This window comes from Aquarana catesbeiana, linkage group LG02 (assembly GCF_042186555.1).
Source record: "Aquarana catesbeiana isolate 2022-GZ linkage group LG02, ASM4218655v1, whole genome shotgun sequence".
Taxonomy (NCBI): domain Eukaryota; kingdom Metazoa; phylum Chordata; class Amphibia; order Anura; family Ranidae; genus Aquarana; species Aquarana catesbeiana.
Window position 1 is genome coordinate 86,485,358 of NC_133325.1, and position 25,511 is coordinate 86,510,868.

Here is a 25,511-nt window from a genome sequence, read left to right on the forward strand (position 1 = left end):
AGCCCTAATTTCCTGGCTGGTGCACGTCCTGCATCATCTAGCCCTTTCCTATTCAGCCTTATTGCCCTTGGCCCACCCTGAAGAAGTCACATGATTAGGCCGACACGTGTAGGGCAAAGCCGGCTGCTGTGATTGACAGTTGAGGCCGGAAGTAACAAAGTGGCCCTGCTGTTAGTTTGAAGTGCTAAACTATTCTGTATTAATGTAAGTGCAATTTTATTTTCCTAAAAGCGGTTTTAAGCTATATCACACTTTGTGGGGTCCTGTGAACTCAGTTGCAGAGTGGAGGAAGATATAAGGTGGAACGCTTAAAGGGAGCACACACCTCTTTTGTGCTTGATGATGTACACATTACCTTCTTGGAGCAAATGAGGAGGAATATCACCCGTGACAACATTAAAGTGTGAGCCAGGTTGATCCCCAGTGGGAAAGACACACCTGGAGGTGAGCACGCAGGCACAAAAGTGGTGGGGATCACTGAGCACAATTTGAAGGACTAATACAACTTACACATGTGGTGAACAATGAATACGACTGGGAGTCTTATGTAATAAGGAAAACATAAGAGACTTTTGTGTAATTTTATTTATTGTTTATTTATTTACTTTGATTGTATTAAGGTGATCAACGTAAAATATGACACGTATAGCAGGTGGCGCTGCAGTTAATATTTTTATTATAGCGTCAAATGCACAAATCCCTATGGTCTCACTAGAAAAATAGAAATGAGCAACCTTGTAAAAATGGCAAAGTTATATGAAAATAATGCAATAATAAACACTACCATAATAACTAAAAAGAATGGTCACTAAAAAAATGCTATGCTTCCATTTTGATTTGCCATTGGGGTGTATGCAGACCATTGCATTCACATTTAGCAGACTTTTCATCATGTTTCAGAAACATCTTCCAGGTTTTGATATTTTCTGCCTGGACCAGAAAATTAAGCCCAAGTCAGCAGTAGAGCACAGTAGTAGTTTGAAGAGATTCTGTTTCCAGACCATTCATTTTAACAATTTTCTTCCCATAAGATTATATCCACATACAGCTTTGGCTGTACTTCTCCTTTAGGTGCAGAACTGTCATTGACTGGAGTGTACCTTTTTAAAATGACAGTCCATCCAAAACATACATTTATGTCACAATTTCTTATGTCTCTCAGTAAATCTAGTAGTGTGAGGTATCAACCACCATGAAAGATTTTATGTTGTAGACAATGCAACTGGAAGGTTAGGGACACCTTGCGTTGAGGCAGTAGGAGAAAGACTCCAAGGGGGGCACTGGGTAGCAATATCATTGAACACTATACTCAAGCACTACTGCTGGTGATGTTATCCAAAGCTGAAGACCGATGCTCGTTGCTAGGATGTGCAGTCCCTCAATACTTTTAATGACATAAGCCAGCAACGTTGAAAACCTTTATTGGCTACACAAGTACATCGAGTAAAACAATACTAACGTGTTTCAGCCGCTGTGGCCTTACTCATAGCATCAGTAGGCTATTAGTAAGGCCACAGTGGCCGAATCGCATTAAGATTGTTTTACTGGATGTACTTGTATAGCCAGTAAAGTTTTTCAATGTTTGAGTCCACCGAGTTGCCGGCTTATACACTATATTACCAAAAGTATTGGGACGCCTGCCTTTACACGCACGTTAACTTTAATGGAATCCCAGTCTTAGTCCGTAGGGTTCATTATTGTGTTGGCCCACACTTTGCAGCTATAACAGCTTCAACTCTTCTGGGAAGGCTGTCCACAAGGTTTAGGAGTGTGTCTATGGGAATGTTTGACCATTCTTCCAGAAGTTCTTTTGTGAGGTTAGGCAATGATGTGGACGAGAAGGCCTGGCTCCCAGTCTCCGCTCGAATTCATCCCAAAGGTGTTGAGGTCAGTCAAGATCATGCACCCTAAACTTGCTCATCCATGTCTTTATGGGCCTTGCTTTGTGCACTGGTCCAAATCATTTAGAGGAGGGGAGATTATGGTCTGGGGTTGTTTTTCAGGGGTTGGGCTTGGCCCCTTAGCTCCAGTGAAGGGAGCTCTCAAGGTGTCAGCATACCAAGACATTTTGGACAATTTCATGCTCCCAACTTTGTGGGAAGTGTTTGGAGACCACCCTTTCCTGTTCCAAAATGACTGCAGACTGTGCACCAGTGCACAGAGCAAAACTATAGAGGCATGGATGAGCGAGTTTGGGGTGGAGGAACTTGACTGGCCTCAACCCAATAGAACACCTTTGGGATGAATTAGAGTGGAGACTTCTCGTCCACATCAGTGTCTGACCTCACAAATGCACTTCTGGAAGAATGGTCAAACATTCCCATAGACACACTCCTAAACCTTGTGGACAGCCTTCCCAGAAGAGTTGAAGCTGTTATAGCTGCAATGGGTGGGCCAACTCAATATTGAACACTATGGACTAATGCCCCGTACACACGGTCGGACATTAGTTGGACATTCCGACAACAAAATCCATGGATTTTTTCCGACGGATGTTGGCTCAAACTTGTCCTGCATATACACGGTCACACAAAGTTGTCGGAAAATCCGATCGGTCTGAACGCGGTGACGTAAAACACGTACGTCGGGACTATAAACGGGGCAGTAGCCAAAAGCTTTCGTCTCTTAATTTATTCTGAGCATGCGTGGCACTTTGTGCATCGGATTTTTGTACACACGATCGGAATTTCCGACAACGGATTTTGTTGTCAGAAAATTTTATAGCAAGCTCTCAAACTTTGTGTGGAAATTCCGATGGAAAATGTGTGATGGAGCCCACACACGGTCGGAATTTCCAACAACAAGGTCCTATCACACATTTTCCATCGGAAAATCCAACCGTGTGTACAGGGCATAAGACTGGGATGCTATTAAGGTTCGTGTGCGTGTAAAGGCAGGCGTCCCAATACTTTTGGTAATATAGTGTATCGATCAACATTAAAAGTACTGGGCAGTAATATCCATAAAATCTATGACATGGAGATCTTGTGGATGGAGTCCCAAGAAAGTCCAAAAAGTCAGCAGGTGACTTATCCCACCGCCAGCCTTTATCTATAACTAAAATATCACTACTGTCTGGACTACTGATCCCTTCAATTATTCATGAAGCCCAGTTCAGCTGCAATATATGCCACGTGTGTTCAGAGCAACATAGAAAAAACTCCACTCTGTGAACGTTATTCATCCATTCAGTGTCATGTCATCAGGTCATTTGTCTTTGTATTGCTAATTAAAGAAGTTAGGAATGACAGCTGTCTTGCAGGCAATTAAAATAGTATTTGAAGTCAAGTTCAGGACCACTAAATTACCATGGCATTAGCTGCAAATTGTTCCTGGGCCAACTGTGTTCAAACACATTCTAATATTAATATTCTGCCTGTGACATCACACTCAATTAAATTCTCACAACTCCTCCCTCTAACTATTTCAGTCCTAACACGGGGATTAGAATTCCAGAGGACGGAGAGGAACAATACAGACAGCAAGGAGTCCTGAGCTCCCTGGAGTTGGATTGCACACTGCAGGTAAAACTCACCACTACCTTTTCTTCACAGTGACCTCCAGGTATTTCTAAACTTTCATGGAAGTACTTTACATAGAGTGACTAACCTGTTGATGTTAAAAAAAAATGTTTTATCTCTCGAAAGCATCTTTGACATAGTAATAAGATACATCAACAGACATCGATATATTTGTAGTTTGGCCTGCAGCAAAAAGTTTCCATATACCGTAATTGTTGCTTTTTTGTAGGATAAACTGTATTCACGTTCCAATCTATACAGTTTGCCAAAATTATTTGAAGTTTGGGCTAAAATTTACAAAAACATAAAAGTCATTAAAAACAATAGATCTTATAATAAAACAAAAAAAGTCAATATAAACATAACTGGGACGAGTTGGAAATATTTGAGCAGGTAGAATTAAAATGTAGTAAATGTAATATAGTTAATATACATCATTTCACATGATGTTCTTCATCATCAATATTGTACATTTTTAATGTGCTATTCTTTCATTACTAAAAACTAATTTAAAAAGTCTGTGCAAGATACAAGTATACAGGTTAATAAAGTCAGATCAGCAAAAAAAAAAAAAAAAAATCTGATTGGTTGTTGGTTTTCATGTTGTTACCTTATTCAGTTAGGGATACCATAGGCATGAGTTTTTTCCCCAAGCTGGCCAATTGTGGTTGAATTGGGAAACAACAATTTGTCTCTGGACATTCTGAGCACTTCACAGTACACACATATCTCCTGGTTGCCATTTTCAGGTTAAGAATAGAGCGTTTCTGAATGGATGTGCTTTACCTGAGCACTCCCGTTCTTCTTAGATCAGGTTGGCGCTAGGGGTGTCTGCTCAGTGCATCACCATGTACACCTTGCTGATAAAAAACGTGCATATTGATGCTATGAACATTCTAACAAATGAAATAAAATAATGCGCCAAGTGTGATAAAAACCCAAAATAACCCAAAATCGGCATTCATTTATCTTCTATTTTCTGAAAGCCATATTAAGCAGAATAGAAATCTGATTGGTTGCTCATTACACTGCCCAAAAAATAAGTCCTTGTACTCTATATAATATCTGAATGTGACTCAATAGGTAAGATAGAATGTCATGAATTTTAAAACTCACACATATTCTGAAGAGTCAGATCTACCCAAAACATGTACTCAGTTTTGCATGCTTGTTTAAACGACAAATTTCATATTGGTTTATATCTCATGGAGGTCTCCATGGGCTCTTACAAGCTATGTTGGTGGCATGGTCTCCAAGTGAATTCTTTAAAATACAGAGCAAATCAACAATTGGGAAACACATCCACAAGATAGTGACACATTCATTAAAGAGAATTATTATAGAGTGTGATGAAGATAGGTGTTCAGTCCTTCATTGCATACCGTGGGGTATATATGGGTCTTAAATATAGATTGGCAGTCAGAAAGTGCATAGGGATTTAGCTGCATGCACTGCATTGTCCATTACAACACTCACCTGTGCTATGTTATTGTGACCGCTGTTTCCACCAAAAGCGATGAGCCAAGTCTAGCTGATAAGGGAGGGTGGACAGGTGAGCTCTTTCCTTACATTAATGAATAATGCATGAGAATTCACAGTAGAACTTCTGCTAGATGAAGATCTCAGTGGCACTGTTCAGTTAGGCCGGCCATACAAGGTTCGAATCCTGCTGAATGAGCAGGCTGAATGCACCAAGTTGATCGATCGATCAACTTGGGTACAACCAGCCTGCCAGATTCTTTTATAGCCGCTAGCATTAAACACTGTTTTGTCCCAGCAGGGATGGCTTTCCCCCGCCTGCCCCTGCGGGGAGCAGACAATTGCTCAGCAGGAGGGATTCCCCCGTCAGCACGGTATGTGTTGATGGGGAATCATGCAAATTTCTTTCGGTTGTAGAAAAGAAATTTGCACTGTATATTGCTGACCTTACTCTGTCTTCCTTTTAACAGCTGTTAAGGTATCAGGTAAAGAATTAAGGGTTATTTTTATGGGTTGAGTTAAATGTTAGGGTTCAGGTAGGGGGAGGCTTAATGCCCCGTACACACGGTCGGACTTTGTTCGGACATTCCGACAACAAAATCCTAGGATTTTTTCTGACGGATGTTGGCTCAAACTTGTCTTGCATACACACGGTCACACAAAGTTGTCGGAAAATCTGACCGTTCTGAACACGGTGACGTAAAACACGTACGTCGGGACTATAAACGGGGCAGTGGCCAATAGCTTTCATCTCTTTATTTATTCTGAGCATGCATGGCACTTTGTCCGTCGGATTTGTGTACACACGATCGGAATTTCCGACAACGGATTTTGTTGTCGGAAAATTTTATATCCTGCTCTCAAACTTTGTGTGTCGGAAAATCCGATGGAAAATGTGTGATGGTGCCTACAAACGGTCGGAATTTCCGACAATAAGGTCCTATCACACATTTTCCGTCGGAAAATCCGATCGTGTGTACGGGGCATTAGAGTTAAGCTGGCCATACACTAGGAAAATTTCAGACGTTAGTACGAAAATTCTCATCAGAACATTCATTCTTGCCATCATTGGATGGATTTACTGTGCTACTGTGTTACTCCAGAGCTTATTAAATGAGCAGAAGCTCTGCTGACTTCCATCATCCAAACATGTGCAAGCAAAAATGCTATTTTTTTCTTTTCCTTGCATGTGATTGGATATTCTTTGCAAAGTGAAGCTTTATCTCATTTACGAAGCTCTGAAGCAACTGCACTTGCAGAGTGAACTGTACTTTGCAAAGTAAACAGCCTATTTGCCATTAGTAAATCAACCCTATTGAGTCAACTAATTTAATTTGAGTGCCCTTAAAATATCATCCAGATCTGCTGTTGAATGTAATCTCAGGTGTATTAAAACAAAATGTATGATTTTTCTGGAATGAAAACCACATTCACAATTAGAATTTCATTTGATCAATAAAAACTTTTCATCCCGCTCTTTCAAATGTTTTCATCCCTATGGTTGAAAATGAAAATCCATTTGACCTTACTAACCATTGGAAACACAAACGAACATTTAAAAAAAAAGAACTTTTTGGAAATTTTTTTACTAGAGTATGGCCAGCTTTAGGGTCAGGCTAGGAGGGTAAGTCAGATGTCAGAAACGTTTAGACTCACTCTGTAATTCTGTTTTATGCTAAAGGTCCCATTCCAACTATTACTGTATCAGGATCTCGTCTCAACAAAATAGTGAAGGTGGTTCCAGTAAGTTGGTAGCATATTCATCTCTTGGCCAAACATATAACTTCAATTTTAAACATTTTTCTTCTGTAGAAGGCTCAACATTTTTCAGTCACCTGTTTTGTAGTTCTTCACAACCCATAAACTAAGACCTGCACATGGATGGATATGGTGACCTATGTTCAGAAATGGGATGATGACTATCCTATGAATTGTGATTGTAGTAAGACTACATAACCTACAACATTCAGCAAGAAGAAGGAGCATCTTTCTGGGGTTTTTCAATAATGGCAGGAGCAATGATGGCACTGAGGGAGAGCAATTGCCATATTTTAGTTTATTGTAGCCAGATAAATGAGCAGAGGGTATTGCTGTGGCTTACTTCATACATTGTATGTTGTTTTTTTTCTGGTGTAGTCCATCTCTGAAAATGTTTAACACCTCCAGACGCATGATGTGTGCTACAGGCTTCATATGACTGAAAGCATTTACATGTGATTAGCCATAATGTGATATATCAAGTGTGACATTTGTATTATTCCTAGAGGATTACCACACAGACGTGTTGCTGCTTACTATTTACACAGGCGGCTTATATGTTAACAGAGCTGGAATTCCTTTTCTTCTTCGTAACTTCTTGCAGCTCAACATGAGTAAAGTCTGTGTGGATTGAGAGCTGCTCCAGATTGGCTTGATTGGCAGATAGAGGACATCCTCCAATTAAAGCCAAAGCCAGTTAGCTTTAACGTGACTTTTTTTGTTTTTTTGGTACTTGTATTTAGCTACAAAAAAAGAAATCAATGCATACTTCCGTCACTCTCTAGAGGTACCAGCTTGGGATATATAGACAAGCAGACTGCTATCACCACAGTAAGAGGACCAGTAAAAAAGAGCGGCTGCCTGTTATTTCAATAGCAGCCAGGGGCGTTGCTAGGTGGCAAAAAAAACAGGGATTTCAGCCCGAAGTCCAAGTCCAGCACCGGAGCAGGGGGGTTAGTACTTACCTGACGCGCGCTGACCTACTTGACACTGACCTACCTGACATACACTGACCTACCTGACACACACTGACCTACCTGACCTACACTGACACACACTGACCTACCTGACACACATTGACCTACCTGACCTACACTGACACACACTGACCTACCTGGCACACTAACCTACCTGGCCTACACTGACCTACCTGACACACACACTGACCTACACTGACCTACCTGACCTACCTGACACAAAGACAGACCTACACTGACCTACCTGACCTACACTGACATACACTGACCTACCTGACCTACACTGATATACACTGACCTACCTGACCTACCTAACACACACTGACCTACCTGACCTACACGACATAAACTGACCTACCTGACCAGACTTCAGGTGTCCTCTTGCAGCTCAGCGGCGCACCCATCACACAGTAGAGTAGACTCCAGGCAGCCAGAGCCATGATGAGGAGAGGAGAGCCGCCTACCCAAGTGCAGAGTGGGGTTGGAATCTTCTGACAGTGGCGCGGTGGCCACATTGTAATTCCCGCCTTCTGGAGCTTGCAGCACCTATGATGGTCTTCACACCAGTCCAATGCCAGGACCGTGGGACGTCCATCAGCGCTGCAGGCTCCAGAAGGCAATCCCAGCACAAAACAGAATATAAAGCCCACCAATGTGCTGCCACATATACTGTATGTATGGTCCTCAGTTCAAATCCTGGCCAAGACACTATCTGCATGGACTTTGCATGCTCTTCCTGTACTTACATGGGTTTGCTTCAGGTACTTTGGTTTCCTTTCACACTTAAGACATACTGCTATGTTAACTGGCTTCTATCTAAATTGGCCCTATTATGTGTATATACGAATGTGAGTTAGGGACCTTAGATTGTAAGCTCCTTGAGGACAGGGACTGATGTAAATGTACAATGTGTAAATTGCTGCATAGACTGTCAGCACTACATTAATGCCTGAAATAAATAGGAGCCGGCCGGGAGAATTTTGCAGCAGTGGCTGTGTGCATACCAGAGGTTGGCACAGAGAATTTTGAAAAAAAACAAAGGCTAGTAAGTATAACGCTTTGGGGGGTCATTTAAAGGATAGCTGTGCTAAAAGTACAGATATTCTTTTTTGGCTCCTTCACACTACTGGGCTGCATTGGGCAGTGGTGGCCAAGGCAAAGCCAAGGAAAACACCCTTGTTTTTGATAGGGCCCTTTTACACCAATGCACTGTGATGTTGTGCGTTGCGATTAAATGACACACACATACATTTTATTGCAACGCAGTGCATTACAACATGCGATGATGCATTGCAACATGCTGCTGTACATAGAGTTAAATCAAGTGCAATGTAAATAAAGTTTAAATAAAAAAGAACTGCAATGCGTTGTAACAAATCAACATGTGCCCACTGGCGTGAACAGGCCCGGGATATTTTACATCGGAGCCCATGTGTAACACAATACATACAGTATATACAATTTCCCAGATTAGAATTTTTTGTATACTATACAAAGGAAGAGGCTAGCAGATTTTGCTAAACATATGAAGTCATGTTTACTATACCGCTTACGTTTGCAGATTAGAAAAATACCTTTAGGTTTCCAGATGTATATATATATATTATACTTTACTGCTTTATTTGTGCATTTTTACACATATTTATATTATCAACTGTTTCTTTAACATATCATCATTTTCCACTGTGTCTATTGAGGAACTACTGGTAAAGTAAAAAAATATAAACACATAGGACATTCCAAATATTTAAAGTGATTGTAAAGGCTCATTTTTTTTCCTATAAACATGCTACCTGCTATACTTACTTGCTCTGTTCCCGTGGATTTGCACAGAGCAGCCTGGATCCTCCTCTTCTCGGGTCCCTCTTCTGTGCTCCTGGCCCCTCCCTCCTGTTCAGTGTCCCCACAACAAGCAGCTTGCTATGGGGGCACCTGAGCTGTCACAGCTCCCTGTGTCCATTCAGACATGGAGCCCCGGTCTGGCCCTGCCCCCTCTCTCCCCTTAATGGCTAGCTGGCTTTGATTGACAGCAGCGGGAGCCAATGACACCGCTGCTGTGTCTCAGCCAATCAGGAAGGAGAATCTCGGACAGCTGATACCCTTGTGGACATCGCTGGACAGAGAGTGACCCCAGGAAAGTGAAAGGGGGGCTGAGGGGGGCTGCTGCACACAGAAGGCTTTTTATCTTAATGCATAGAATAAACCTTCTGCCTTTACAACCCCTTTAATGTATAATTCCAACATTTTCTTTATCCAACAAAAGAGGTTAGGATGTATAATAACAATTCTAGTTCTGTAATGAAAATTCTACATGTGGGAGCTGATGTACAACTGATTAGAAAATAATAAAGACTTTAATAAAATATTCTAATGGGCAGATAGTGACATTGTTCCAAAATATGAACCCCAATATTTCTTTTTGGACAAGTTTCCTTTTAAAATCTGCCATGCAGTCCTCTCTGCTACCTGCATCAATATGACATTTTAATTACAATGAATTATGACAGAAAGATAGGTTTCAATACAGTTTTAACAAAAAAGAGAAGAAATGAGATCGGTACATCAGCACTGATAATTCTAGCATACACCACTGACCATGAATTCAATGTGGCTTGCTGGTGGGAACGAAACCATGACATCATTGACCGTGCATGGACATATCCTTTAGTTAATTGAGCCCTTTGTCTCAAAATACCAACCAAATCCTTCTCTTTGTTGCTCCTAAGACCTCCTGCTCACTAGCTCCCTCATCACCTCCTCCCATGCTCGCCTCCAGGACTTCTCCAGACCTTCTCCCATCCTATGGATCTCCCTACTCCAATCTGTCCAACTATCTCCTACTCTGTCCACTTTTAATGCATTCCCTGAAAACCCGTCTCTTCAGAGAAGCCTGTCTTGCAATCAGCTAACAACTGTACTTTTATTTTCTCCATCAGCTCATCCCCCACAGTTACTACCTTTCGTAAGCTCTAACAAGCAGAATACTCTGATTTCTTTTGCATTGAATTGTATTGTAACTGTCCCAGATACCAAGCCATTGTAAGTTTGAAGTTTGAAGTTTGAAAATGACTTGCTAAGCTATTGCTAGAGTTTCCAGGCTTCATAAGTTTTTTGCACAATTGCAAGAAGTCGGCATTGCATGACTCCAAATCAACTTTCTTTGCAAACATTCTGCAAGTCTGCTGCAAGTTCTGGTTCAGTTATATTGTGCAATAGTCATCCCACCATGACACCTGTCACTGTGACTTGCAGAGCTCTTGCTGTAGACTCACCACCGCAACTTTGCTCTTGCTGGAGACTTGCTGAGCAAATTCGCTACAAATTGGAAAAGTGTCAACTAGAACTTGTGCTTCAAGTGCTCCACAAGTGTACAACTTGTGCAAATGTACAAATTGCCAGTGAATATGTGCAGCAAGTTAACAGACTTACAATTCAACACTGCCAAAAATCCTTGCTATTTGGGGTACTGTCTGTCCTCTTGTTGTAAAGTGCTATACAAAATGTTGGTATAGCTCACAACTGTCCCTGATTTCGAGGGACTGTCCGTGATTTGGAACAATGTCCCTCTGTTTCTCTTTCCTCCTCATTTGTCCCTCATTTTGGTCTGATCTATATAGTTGTATATAAAATGCACTTTTTACCTTTCAAAAAGTGTTTCCCAGTGCTAAACCTTTCATCCAATTTCTAAATTGCTGCATTTGTAAATTCCAAAAGCCAATATGAAGAAATAATAGTGTTAAAAAAAATGCACTTGTGGGTTTAACTAATCATTTTTTTGTATAATTCTCTTTTAAGGGGGTGTGGCAGGGGGTGTGTCCTATGCCTGCATACTTTTGCTAATAGTCCCTCATTCCCATCTCAAAAAGTTGGGAGGTATGTGTTGGCCCTATATAAATTATGAATAATAAAAATAATAAGGATTCTCCCAATTCTTTTGGGACAATGCTGGACCAACATGGTCACATGAGAGGAAGAGGCGTAATGTCACATGCGCTTCCATGGAAGATACAAAAATAAGGCTAATACATAAAAAAACAGAATGGCCAGACAGTAGCACTGGCTGTAAGTGCAGCAATTTTCTTTACACTGGCAATTAAAGTTTCTATATTTATATAAAGCTGGTGTAGGATATCATTCACAGGTTGTGTTTTTAATACAGTATGACGATATTGGAAGGCCTTCTCTAATTAGTGCCTGGTAATAGCAGATGTTTGCCCTGGTAAAGAGAAATGTCACACATTGGATTGTCAGACTGCTCTTCAGGAATATCTTCACTTGTAGTTTAGTGTTATTATCAATAAAGTCCTTTATAGTAAAACAACTCTGCTCATAGTGAGAAATGTGTGTAGAAAAGTGGTGTTGCCAGCAACAGCCATATTAGAAAATAGATCAGACAACATTAGACACTTCTTTTGGTACCAACAGTTCTATCAGTACTACAATGTATTTTCTAAAGAGAACTTGATGATCTGCGACATTTCTAAGGCTAGCAACAGCGCTAAAATGCGTCTTCTGTTGCCTGCATATTTTTGTGTTACATTTTTAGACCTATTCCTGTGGAGCTCCATGGATCCTAGGTTTAGGCTGTACATAGGACTTTGACTTCTGCTTCATTCAAGATTAAAGTGTTTGTAAAGCTTCTTTTTTTTCCTAAAATACAAACATGTTATACTTACCTTCTCTGTGCAACAGTTTTGCACAGCATGGCCCCTGAACCACCTCTTCTGGAGTCCTCCATCTGCCCTCTCCATCTCTCTCTGAGCTGGACTGTGTGCATCCATAGACACACAAAGTGTGACTCTGTCCCACCCCCCCACCCCCACTAGCCATTAGCTAGACCACCATGGTTACTGCAGAGTTTCCTCAGAGACAAGCTACTGCAAACGGGCACAGCACTGGCTCAAGATCAAGCTCAGGTTAGTAATTTTTTAAGGTGGGTGCCGGGGGGAGCAGCTATTGAAAGTTTTTTTTTAACCACTTTAAGCTCCATCCCCTCTAACCCTACCCTAGCATTCAACTACCAGATCTTCAGTGGGTAGTAAAGTCTCTAGTCTTGATTTAGGCAGAAGTTGAGGCCCATGTACACCCTATGGATTGGATCCAAGGATATAGGGATCATTTTGAAGACAAACACAGTCACTTAAAGTGGAAGTAAAGGCTAGCCATAATTGTTGTTAGAAATGTTGCCTCCCCCCTCCTCCTACCTATAATGCATAGCCCTTTTAAAAAGAGCTATGGAAATACCTTTTTTTAATATGCTCTGGTAGTGCGGTCACATGATACAGAAGCTCCAGCTCCCCTGTATTAGGAAGCGGCTGCTGCAGGCAAGGGGAGTGCTGACAGTAGATGGATAATGGGAGTCGGTGGGTGAAGTTATGGCTGCGGGAATTCAGAGCCATGGTGGAACACTTCCTTACACAGGGGAGCAAATGCTTCTCAATCACATGACCACACCGGAGTAGATTTAAAAAAACAAAAGACAAATTTCCACTGATCAGCATCGGTAGGAGGAAGGGGAGGAATGATTTTTAAAAACATAGTTATTCCTTACTTACACTTGAGAGTAACACAAGATGTATGCACTTCAGCACTGTTGTCTTAGGAACATTTTAGGCCAGGTCAAGTTCATTTTAAATAAAGAAGCATCTAATAAGGGGAAAGCAGGTAGAAGCTTAAACTACATTTTTGTATCTGTTTGTTACCATTGGATATCCTTGTTTTAAGTGAAACTTACCTAAAGTAAGCCTGTCATGAGAGAAATACAAGGACTACTGTTTCTGACCTCTCTGGAAGTCTCTGAATCAGAAAACGTTTGCAGATTAGGCAGGGGGTAATCGCATGGATGTTTCTCATATGGCAGGTTTTCTTTTTACAGCCCAAGTGGACATCAGCTGAATACATTCTAGGTCAGCCTTTCTCAACCTTTTAACCCCAGAGTAGCCCCTAAAATAATTTTCAGGTCTCAGGGCAACCTTAATACGATTAGTCCATCAGGTGACATTGGTCAAATGCCGGCAAGTGGCGTTGGACCTGGAACTATGCAGGCACCATCAGATAGGAAGTCAGTTAGCCATGGTACCCCTAGCCACCCCTGGAAGAACCCTGGTTGAGAATAGCTGTCCTGTGTGCTTAAAAAACAAGGTTCATAGTCATAGAATTTGTTTTCTTTGAAAAGCAGCCTCAGTAGTAGAGTAGAGAATCCTGTCCCCTGCCAGCAGGCTGCAGAGAAGGGTCCCTGCTCTTTGTGTAGAAGAAGTGGTTTCTCTGCAGAGGTTCAAAAAACCCCCTATTAAGGAAAGGTAAACGTTTCAAAATGAATAGATCGTTTGCAGTAATCCACTGTTTTTGAATAGTCTTTAGGGTTCATTTCTATGCCGGTTGTTTGTCAATTATTTTATATGTATATTATTTAAAAAAGGGTAGGAAGGAAAATTGAATGTTTGAAAAATAGGGGAAGATAAAAACAAAAGGGGGAATTATATATCCACAGTTATTAAGGTTCTGTTGAGTCGATTTAAATGGGGAATATCTTTCAACATATATTCTTCATTGGTATACTGTAGCTAAAGACAGCCAAGGAACTTGACTATATGCTACCTTGGCAGTGGTACAAAGAGCATCATTTTAGAACTAAAGCTAACATATTCTCGCGTAGATGAGAACTGAGGAAGTGGAGGCTGGTATCTGTCACAAAAAAGTACTCACTCCCTAAAAAAGTAAAAATTGTTAGAGACGGAGGGAAAGGGATGAGTGGCACTTTCACTGATGGTCTACTTTAATCTCCCTCGACATCGATCTTCCAGTCTCCTCTATGGCGCAGCAGGTGTCAACAGACGTGTGTCCATTGACACCTGCCTACATCTGATCCTATCCGCTAAAAACAGATGGATGGGTTCCCCATCTGTCTGGCAGATCGGATCGGATGGCAGTCGGGTGTAAACGGACAGGCGGGCCGTGTACATCCATCCGCCAATAGAGGAAAGTGGGCTGTGTCCGCTCTGCATAAGTGGAGCGGACATGGACCAGCTATCCACCTTCTCACCGGGGCTCAGTGGACAGATTCCCTGCTGGGTAGGCGGACTCCAACATAGCCCACCCCTTATGTTCGAGGCCTAAAGGAATGATTGGCATGGTTCTGCCCTTTGTCTATGAATTATCAATGATTGCCTTGTTTTTGGATTGTTTGAAGTGATGATATGTAACCAATTTCATTTTAGGGAACAATTGTGAGCTTGTTAATGTACCAATATACACTGATCAACCATGACATTATGAAGATCCATCTAATATTAAGCAGGTCCCCATTTGCCACCAAAGCAGCCTTGATCCGTTGTGGCATGGACACCATTAGACCTCTGAAGGTATGATGTGGTATCTGGGCTCAAGCCTTCAGTAGCAGGTGCTTTAAGTTCTTCATGGGGTGGGAACTCCATGGATCTGACAGTGTAGGCCGGGGTAGGCACTTTTGGCTGTCAGCATTGGCACCTTGACTGGTCTGCGGCTACGCAGCTCCATACACAACAAACTATGATGCCCATTTTTTCTGCTTTCAAAACTAACTTCAGGGACAACGTTTACTTGCTTCCTAATATATCCCACCCACTTTCAGATGTCATTGTAACAAGATAATCAATGTTATTCACTTTACCCCTCAGTGATCTTAACCGCTTGCCGACCAGTGCACGACAATGTACATTGGCACAATGGCACGGCTGCGCAAATGGGCGTACCTGCACATCCCCTTTAAATCGCGGGCTAGTGGGCGCACGCCTGCCATGTGAGCGTGCCCGCGGGTCCTGCGGACTTGATGTCCACTGGTGGCCCGTGATCGTGACACGGAGAGGCAGAACGTGGAGATGCCTATGTAAACAAGGCATTTCCCTGTTCTGCCTAGCAACATGACAAGGATCTACTGCTCCCAGTGATCGGGAGCAGTGATTTCTGCCATGTTCTAGTGAGCCCATCCCCCCTGCAGTTAGAACACAGTGAGGGAACACAGTTAACCCCTTGATCACCCCCTAGTATTTAACCCCTTCCCTGCCAGTGTCATTTACACAGTAATCAAAGCATTTTTATAGCACTGATCGATGTATAAATGTCACTGGTCCCAAAATAGTGTCAAAAGTGTCCGATGTGTCTTCCGCAATGTCGTAGTCATGATAAAAATTGCAATCGCCATTACTAATAAAAAAAAAGAATAATAAAAATGCCATAAATCTATCCCCTCTTTTGTGCAAACCAATCAATATACACTTATTGCGATTTTTTTTTTTACCAAAAATATGTTGAAGAATACATATCGTTCTAAACTGAGGGAGAAATGTGTTTTTTATATATTATTTGGGGATATTTATTATAGCAAAAAGTAAAAAATATTGCTACCACGTGATCAGCTGTCAGTCAATGACAGCCAATCACATAATGTAAACAAAAGCTTGGTAATCATTTTTTTTTCTCCTCACGCTGACAGAAGAGGAAGAGGCAATTCTGCCCACCAGTACCCCCTGCCAGTGCCACCTGCCATTGCCCACCAGTGCCACCTATCAATGCCCATGAGTGCCACCTATCAATGCCCACAAGTGCCACCTATCAATGCCCACCAGTGCTGCCAACTAGTGCCACCTAGCAGTGCTGCCTATCAGTGTAACTGATCAGTGCCCATTATTGCCACCCATCAGTGCCCATCACTACCACCTATCGGTGCCCATCAGTGCCGCCTCATCAGCGTACATCAATGAAGGAGAAAAATTACCTGTTTGCAAAATTTTATAACAAAATATAAAAAAATAAACATTTTGTTTTTTAAAAAAAAATTCGGTCTTTTAAATTTTTTTAACAAAAAATAAAAACCGCAGAGGTGATCAAATACCACCAAAAGAAAGTTCTATTTGTGGAAAAAAAATTATAAAAATGTCATTTGGGTACAGTGTAGCATGACCGCGCAATTGTCATTCAAAGTGCATCAGCGCTGAAAGCTGAAAATTGGTCTCGATAGGAGGGGGGTTTAAGTGCCCAGTAAGCAAGTGGTTAAAGCACCGCACTGTAAAAATGTAAATGGACCTTTAGATGCAACAAGTGCGAGTACCTGGATTTTGCTTGATATCAGCCTATAGCAAACTCCTGTACAATAGAACCAAGGCTGGGAGAGGGAGGGGCAGAACCAGGAGCCAATAAAGTGTGTTTCATGCAAATTGGCTGACAAGAAAAATGCTGATAGGAGAAGAAAGCAGAAGAGCAGAGGCTGGACCTCATCAGTCTGCTGCTGCTCTTTCAATGTCCAGGTCACATTCCATTTGTATATTTAGCTCTTTGACTGGGGTTCATCTTAAAAATGAATTCTGTATTGGAATTGTTCTGCCCTCACTATACATGGCTGAGGTATAACTAGACAGACAGCTAACTCTCCTCCCTTAACAACTCATTGGGGCAGACGCAAGGCCTTTTTTTTAACTTTTATTGCAGGGAAGTTAGAGTAAAACTAAAATGAAAGAAATAACATACAATCAGTATACACAATATACAAAATATACAGTCCTAACACACTAGTCTAACTAGGGAAAGGGGTTATAAACATACCGGCGATGTTTCCGTTAGGCTGACATTAGAATTGCAGCTGAATAGGTGTGGAGTCCTCTGGAGAAGATGGAACGAAAAAGGAAGATGGCAACTGGGGGCTGTCTCTCAGACCTCACGGTATAGACCAGTGGAATTATGGGAAGCTATGGTGGCTTTTAAGCAACAATATCTACCTACCTTCAGTAAATTATTTACAGATACTAAGTATGTAAAAGAGCCACTAGATGGCGATATTACAATTTACCATATTTTTCGGACCATAAGACGCACCTAACCATAAGACGCACCTAGATTTTAGAGGAGGAAAACGAGAAAAAAAAATATTCTGAACCTAATGGGGTACCAAAATATTTAATAAACTATAACAGAATAATATTTCAACTATGTAAAGTGAACAGCAGTCGACAATGGCATTAAGGACCATCAACACTGTAATTAACAAATGAGGGGAGACTTTAAGGTTAAAGTAGTCTTCTAGTTTTCTGGGAACCCCAAGACCTCATCATCGCTAGTGTCAGAATTTTTTAAAGCTCAGTTGCTCACAATCACTGACATCACTTTCTTCGCTCTCTTCATATACAATACAATCTTCAGTTCCATCTAAGGCATTGCTAATACCACATTCTTTGAATGACTGTGCAACGATTTCCTCCTTCACTGAGCGCCATGATGTTTTCACCCATTCACAAACTTGAGTGATAGTGGGCCTCTTCATTCATCCAGTAGGTGTCAGATCATGATTACCAGCAGCCATCCATTTGTTCCACTCTTCTCCTATAAAGACTTTAAATGGTTTGTTGATGGAAACTTTGAGAGGTTGCAACTGGCTGGTAAGACCACAGGAATGACAGCTAGATGTGTCTTCACTTCTTTAAAGCATTTTTTTGTATTTTCACTAATATGTGCTCTAAACTGGTCAAGCACTAATAAGGCAGGTTTTTTCAGAAACTCTCCAGGATATTTGGACCACACTTTTTCAACCCATACTCTCATTCCATTTTCATCCATCCATCCTTTGTCATGAACATGTACAACGACTCCTCGTGGAATCACTTCTTTTGGAAATGTTTTCCTTTTGAAAATTAGCATGGGCGGTATTTTGGTGTCGTCTGCACAGCAGGACAACACAACGTTGTAATGTGTTTTCTCATGTCCTGAGGTTTTCACAGTTATGGTTTTGGCACCTTTCAGATCAACAGTCCTATTAGATGGCACATCAAACGTTAGCGGGACTTCATCCATATTCCGGATCTGGCCAATTTCAAAACCATTTTTCTTCCTAGCATCAATCACAAATTTATGAAAAGACAGAATCTTAGATTCATATTATTTTGGCATTTTTTGCACAATTCTAGTTTTGGTGCGCATAACAAGGTCACATCGCCTCATACATCTGTAGCACCACGATGGTGATCCAGTAAAATCCTGAATGCCTTTCTCTATGGCAATGCGTTTGGCTTCATATATTATCATTTTTGTAGAGACTGAGAAGCCATTATTCCGGTGATGTGTGTTCCATTCTTTCATGGCCACTTCTAACTGTGGCCACTTTGCAGCATGCCCACGAAAAGTGTGCTTACTTTTATTTGCTTTTTGCAGCCGATCCTCCTGTTTCCTCCACTTTCTTATCATTTTTTCAGATGGAGGTGGCCCAAAATGCCTTTCCGCTGCTCTGTTTCCATGTTCCTTAGCATATTTTACTACCTCCAGTTTAAAAGGAATTTTATATGTCTTTTCTGCTTCATCATCCTTTCTGCTTTAGCACCTGGTCCCTGCAGTGGGTGGCTGAGCTGGCACCTGGTCCTGTCAGTGGGTGGCTGAGCTGGCACCTGGTCCTGGCAGTGGGTGGCTGAGCTGGAACCTGGTCCCGGCAGTGGGTGGCTGAGCTGGCACCCGGTCCCTGCAGTGGGTGGCTAAGCTGGCACCTGGTCCTGTCAGTGGGTGGCTGAATTGGCACCTGGACCCTGCAATGGGTGGCTGAACTGGCACCTGGACCCTGCAGTGGGTGGCTGAGCTGGCACCTAGTCCTGTCAGTGGGTGGCTAAGCTGGCACCTGGTCCCTGCAGTGGGTGGCTGAGCTGGCACCTGGTCCTGGCAGTGGGTGGCTGAGTTGGAACCTGGTCCCGGCAGTGGGTGGCTGAGCTGGCACCCGGTCCCTGCAGTGGGTGGCTAAGCTGGCACCCGGTCCTGTCAGTGGGTGGCTGAACTGGCACCTGGACCCTGCAGTGGGTGGCTGAGCTGGCACCTGGTCCCTGCAGTGGGTGGCTGAGCTGGCACCTGGTCCCGGCAGTGGGTGGCTGACCTGGCACCTGGTCCCGGCAGTGGGTGACTAAGCTGGTACCTGGTCCTGTCAGTGGTTGGCTGAGCTGGCACCTGGTCCCTGCAGTGGGTGGCTAAGCTGGCACCTGGTCCCGGCAGTGGGTGGCTAGACTGGCACCTGGCCCTTTCAGTGGGTGGCTGAGCTGGCACCTGGCCCTGGTCTTGTCAGTGGGGGCTGGGCTGGCACCTGCTCAGTGTTAATTACCAGTATTCAAAGTGTATAGAACTGGAAGGGATTCCTGAGGCAGCGACCAATGAGGGCTCACTTTACTAGTCAGCTTATGTTGAACAAGCCCAGTTCGCGGAGCAACACGCAATGACGTCGTGTGGGCATGCCTCCACGCACTGGACCTGCAGCAAAGCTTCCTGGGCTTCTTTTACATGAGCTGCCCCCTTCCCTTGCTGTGTGATGTGCTGCTGGGAAGAAGATGCTGCCGCGGACCAGTTTGACCTCCCCGTGAGCTCTAGCTGACGGCGCTGGCTGCTGACATGCTCTCTGACCACTGCTAGCCCAGTATGTAAAATAGCGAAGACGGACGGGGGGGGGGTTCCATTCAGTATTTAGACCATAAGACACAGGGACATTTTCCCTCATATTTTTTGGGGAAAAAAGTGCGTCTTACGGTCTGAAAAATACAGTACTTTACATACCATTAGCATCAAAAAAACAAAGAATACAGTGTGGCGCTAAAACAGACTTGTTCCTCATTCAGGTCAGGCCCACTAAAAATCAATCAGGGGGCCAGACTTACCCAATGAGGTATTTAATTGAAATTAGGATTTTTAACAAATGCTCTAATGTATGCGCGCCGTCGGTGATGTTATTGGCCCAGTTCGCTGTCAATCATGATGGCGACGGTGAGTTCTCCTGACCAATTGGCATTGAATTTACCGGGTCTTACATCTCCACTGCTGCCTATCATGATAGGTTATTACTGCATTGACGTCATCTCTCGGCACCCGGAAGCGGCGTCTCACATGGTGTAAGCAGGTGCGGCTTCTTTTCAAAATTATGTTTTAGTATATATAGAGGCATAAATGTGGCATGCAGGCATATACCCCAGTTGAAGTCCTAGCGGACGAAACGCGTCGGGTTCGATATGCCTGCTATGCCACGACTGAACAAGCGCTTTTTTAACTGATTTTTTATGTTTTGGCACCTTGACTTTTGGTGTTGTCTATGGGCCAATATGCTTTTATTTAGTCCATGAGTCAGTGTACATCCTTTTACTGCAAAGCTTTTTTATTAAAGTTCGTCTCAAAGCAGTTTTACGCTATGTGGAGTTTCTCTTTTGATTTTTCCACCGGAGGAGCTGTATGGTGAATGGAGTATCTTAACGTGGGGGATAATCCTGTGGAGACCCTCACCTCCCTGTACTTTTAATGACGGACGAAGCCATATTCTACTCATTGCCGTTCGTTCCATCACAAGCCTGCTCTGACTCCCAAGCCGCTGGCTGGGGAGTCCACCACTCTTGGTAAGAGTATTTTTTACACACCTATATCTCCAACATCATGCCTACCATTTGAATATACGGGAACCATCTTGGCAGTTCAAAGGAAGCCCAAGTGATCAAGTACTTGGGTGTACCTTCATCGGTCCAGCATTTGGGACTCACATTCCATTTCACGTAGTTTGTTTATGAACACTGTTTATCTATGAGTACATTTATATGGAGTCTTACATTTTCATAATTTTTGTATTCACCATTTTATATATGTACTTAGCACGTCACTTGTTACTTGAGTTATGATTCAACATATTGGTTGTTGGTTCACGGCACTACAATATTAGTATCACGTTCATTATTTTATTATTTTTTTATGCTCTAACAACATATATATTTATTCCCATTAGACAAACTATAGGGAACACTTGATTTTTTCTGCTGATCTTCTTTTTACATTAGAGCATTTGTTAAAAATCCTAATTTCAATTAAATACCTCATTGGGTAAGTCTGGCCCCCTGATTGATTTTTAGTGGGCCTGACCTGAATGAGGAACAAGTCTGTTTTAGCGCCACACTGTATTCTTTGTTTTTTTGATTCACAATTTGTCTAATTGTTGTGTTGGCAGCTGTTCATATATATTCCTTTGGGATTGGCGCAATATTTCCACTATTTTTGTTTTGTTTGCTATTTTTAGACACTTATATTGCTGACTTCCACACATATTACCAATTCTATAACTATGGACGTATTTGACTATCGTACCAATCGTTCAGTCAACACAGAGGGTGTCTTCACTCTTTTAAAGACAGACACGGAAATAGGTGGCCTCTTTTTGAGACTGAAGAACCTTATGGTATCTGAGCTTCACCTGGATTGGGATATATTTTCTTAGAACAGTACTCTAAGGAGCGTATGGTTCCGAGGGGACTTAGGTGGAATGTGTACCCCCAACAGGGTGATTCAGACTTAGAGTCTTGGTTTAGATACTTTAATGATACAGGAATCTCGCTTCTCAACTTTTTGATAGATAAAAAACGAACACGAATGATCACGATAGATAAGGAGATCAAGGAAATCAGGGAAAAACTGACCTCTCACAGATCTACTCCAGAGTATATCTCCCATTCCACATCTCTGAGGAATCACTTAGAGAAGGAAGAAAAAGATCAAAAAATCAAAAAGCAAAAAAAGTATACCAGAGATGTTAGTGATTATAAAAATGGGAGCGTTTTCACTTGGCAAAATAAACAAGAAGAGACTGTTGTCCCTGAGAGAAGTGCATGTGAAATGGACATCTCGGAACCACAGACTCTCCATTCCCAACCATCCTCCCACCCTCCAGAAAAAAGAAAAATTACCACTTATAATCACCACCAGATCCCTCCGAGTACCCCCAGGCCCTCGAACAGAGGCCCTCCCCCCCAAGGTAGAGGTAGGGGTGGAAGAGGTAGAGGACGAGGACAGAGAGGTCAGCCTTCTAATCATGACCATTATAGGTCCACACCAAGAGGAGAATATCAACATGATAGACATCATGACCAGTACGAGCATTACTACCCACCAAGAACACCCATTCATACATACAATCGATACTCACCATTGGAAAACGTCAGACCACGTGATGACTACAACTCCTATCACACTTACAGAGAGATGGATCCTGGGTATCATAATAGATCACCTTTTAATTACAACCAGCGACAACCAGGAACTTCCAACGGTAGGGATTTTCCCAACGCACAGGAAAGACACAAGCGAGCTATAGACGCAAACGTGGGACCAGAGGGGGGAGGCGCACCCGAAAAAAAGCAACGGATTTAACAGATAGTGGGATTTTCAATTTAAGCAAATTCAATCTCTCAGCCACAGAACTTTCAGTTCTTAATAAGGGACTTAAGTTCGCTCCCCCAAAAAGACTTAATAAATTTAATACTTTTATAGACATACAGAAATATGTTAGAAAACTTAACGTACAGCGTTATATACTCTCCAATCCAACGAGACCACAAATAGAGGCGAGCTCACACATTGTCCATTCAGGACTTTCAAACCCCTCACTTTTCAACCCACCAGGTTCCACTGCCCCCTCTATAAAGGTTTTTCGTGACCTGGTGCTAAAAGATCTAGATAAATTACCTGTTAAAAAAATTTCCAGTAATCCCAACATTAGAATCGGACTTAAACAATTATGTGAGCGCAAGGATTTAATTATCCGACCCGCCGACAAGGGTGGTGGGATTGTCATCTTGGATAAAGATGATTACCACCTCGAGATGACTAGAATTTTAAGTGACACGGAAACTTATACAAGATTGTATGCTAACCCTACGGCCTCCTATAAAAAGTCACTCACTGATTTAGTGGATACAGGCTTCCAATTAGGAATCCTAAACAAAAAAGAAAAGAGCTTTTTAGTTCCAGTTGCCCCTAGGATCCCTGTCATATATTATCTACCCAAAGTGCATAAGAGTATTACCCAGCCTCCAGGCCGCCCCATCATTAGCGGTATTGATTCCGTTACTTCGCGCATAGGGAAATACATAGATCATTTCCTCCAACCCATTGTACAAACTGTACCTTCTTATTTGAGGGATACCAAAGACACCATTACCAAGTTGAATGGTGTCACTTATAGCAGTGATTTACTTTTAGTCACTGCTGACGTGACGTCGCTATATACTTGTATACCCCATAGTTTGGGGTTAGCGGCAGTTGAACTCTTCCTATCCAGGCAAGAATCTATCCCAAAAATACAACAGAGATTCATTATGGACCTGCTCAGGTTCGCTACCAAACATAACTACTTTTGGTACAATGGTGACTTTTTCATCCAACGGAAAGGAGTTGCCATGGGCGCTAAGTTCGCCCCCAGTCTGGCCAATATCTATATGGCCCGATGGGAGGAGGATGTCGTCTATGCCCTGGACCCCCCGGAGTTAGTCCTTTGGGCCAGGTACATAGACGACATCCTCCTCCTATGGAGAGGTAGTGTCGAGTCTTTGCATGTTTTCTTGACCACACTGAATGCTAATGACATTGGTATTGAGTTGAAGTATGAGATCAGTACTTCGACCATCCACTTTCTCGATTTGGAGATAGTGGTGGTTGATGACCACCTTGAAACAAAAACGTTTTTCAAGCCTACCGACCGGAATGGTTACATTCCGGTCGATAGTTGCCACCATGCGACTTGGCTGAAATCAATACCACGCAGCCAACTCACCAGGATTAGGCGGAATTGTAGCAACCTCTCTGATTACCATTACCAAGCACAGATCTTAAGATCTAGATTTATCAACAAAGGTTATGATCCAACATTGGTTGATGATGAAATTAGAAAGGTTTCTTTAATCAATAGAGAGACATTGTTAGTAGAGCAACCCAAACCAACTCAAGAGAATAAACACAAATGGTCCTTTATGACAGGCTTTTCTATACAACATAAGCAGATAAAACAGATCATTTCCCAACATTGGAAGGTCCTTCGAAATGACCCCGTATTGGGTCCGGTGCTCCCTGAGCGCAGTGGGATCATCTTTAAGGGGGCCCCATCAATTAAGAATCAGATTGCTCCCAACACTATTGACCCACCGGCAGTACGTCCCCCCTTTTACCAGAACATGAAAGGGTTTTTTCCCTGTCGACGTTGCAATGTTTGTCTGCATAGTGTCTGTGGAAGGAGGAAAAGTGAGACGTTCATTTCTACCTCTACTGGAAAAGAATATCAAATCAAACATTTCCTGACATGTGAAACACGTTATGTGGTTTACTTGATCACATGTCCATGCAACAAACAGTATGTTGGTAGGACCATACGCACTTTTTCAATACGAGGCAATGAACATATTGCTAACATCAAAAAAGGCCTGACAAACCACAGTGTCCCGAAGCATTTTTTAAGGTGTCATGATCAGAATCCAACTGGGACCCGGTTCCAGGTGATAGATAAATTTGTCCCGCACTGGAGGGGCGAATCCCTCAAAAAGGGTGTGTCCAGGTTGGAAACTTTTTGGATCCACCAATTAAAGAGTTATTCGCCATTCGGTCTTAACATTGACTGGGACATAAACGCATTTATTAATCGGGCCTAAACAGTTGCTCCCCTATGCGTTTTAGCTCTGTTTTCCCAGGTTATAACAAAAGGGTTAATACTTATGCACCAATTATTATATGATATGTATCTGAATACTGTATGATTGCAACTTTTGTATTTGATTAGTACAAGGTGTTGAACTATTATGATTAATAACAATTGTTTATTATAAGTATTGGAGGTGAGCATTGCTTGTGTCCTGTGAGACGCCTCATACCTTTATAGTTGGGATTTGCCTACCGCTGATTTGGCAACCCCCATTACAGACATTTGTGTAACTTTCATATTATCACTCATTAATTTGTTTTAAGCTTTAGTGAGTGGCTATGCTTGGAA

General features: G+C 42.3%; 1 protein-coding gene across 2 annotated transcripts in view; it reads left to right on the top strand.

Moving 5' to 3' along the window:
* The first annotated feature begins 3,376 nt into the window (after positions 1–3,376).
* Positions 3,377–25,511, top strand: part of LOC141127013 (sarcolipin) — a 41,884-nt gene continuing 19,749 nt past the window's right edge. Inside the window, exon 1 of one of the 2 annotated variants that reach the window (XM_073613135.1) lies at positions 3,377–3,524. The gene's annotated coding sequence lies outside the window, so the exon portion shown is untranslated. Of the gene's footprint in view, positions 3,565–25,511 lie in introns of both variants that reach the window. The other variant, XM_073613136.1, reaches the window with a different exon arrangement.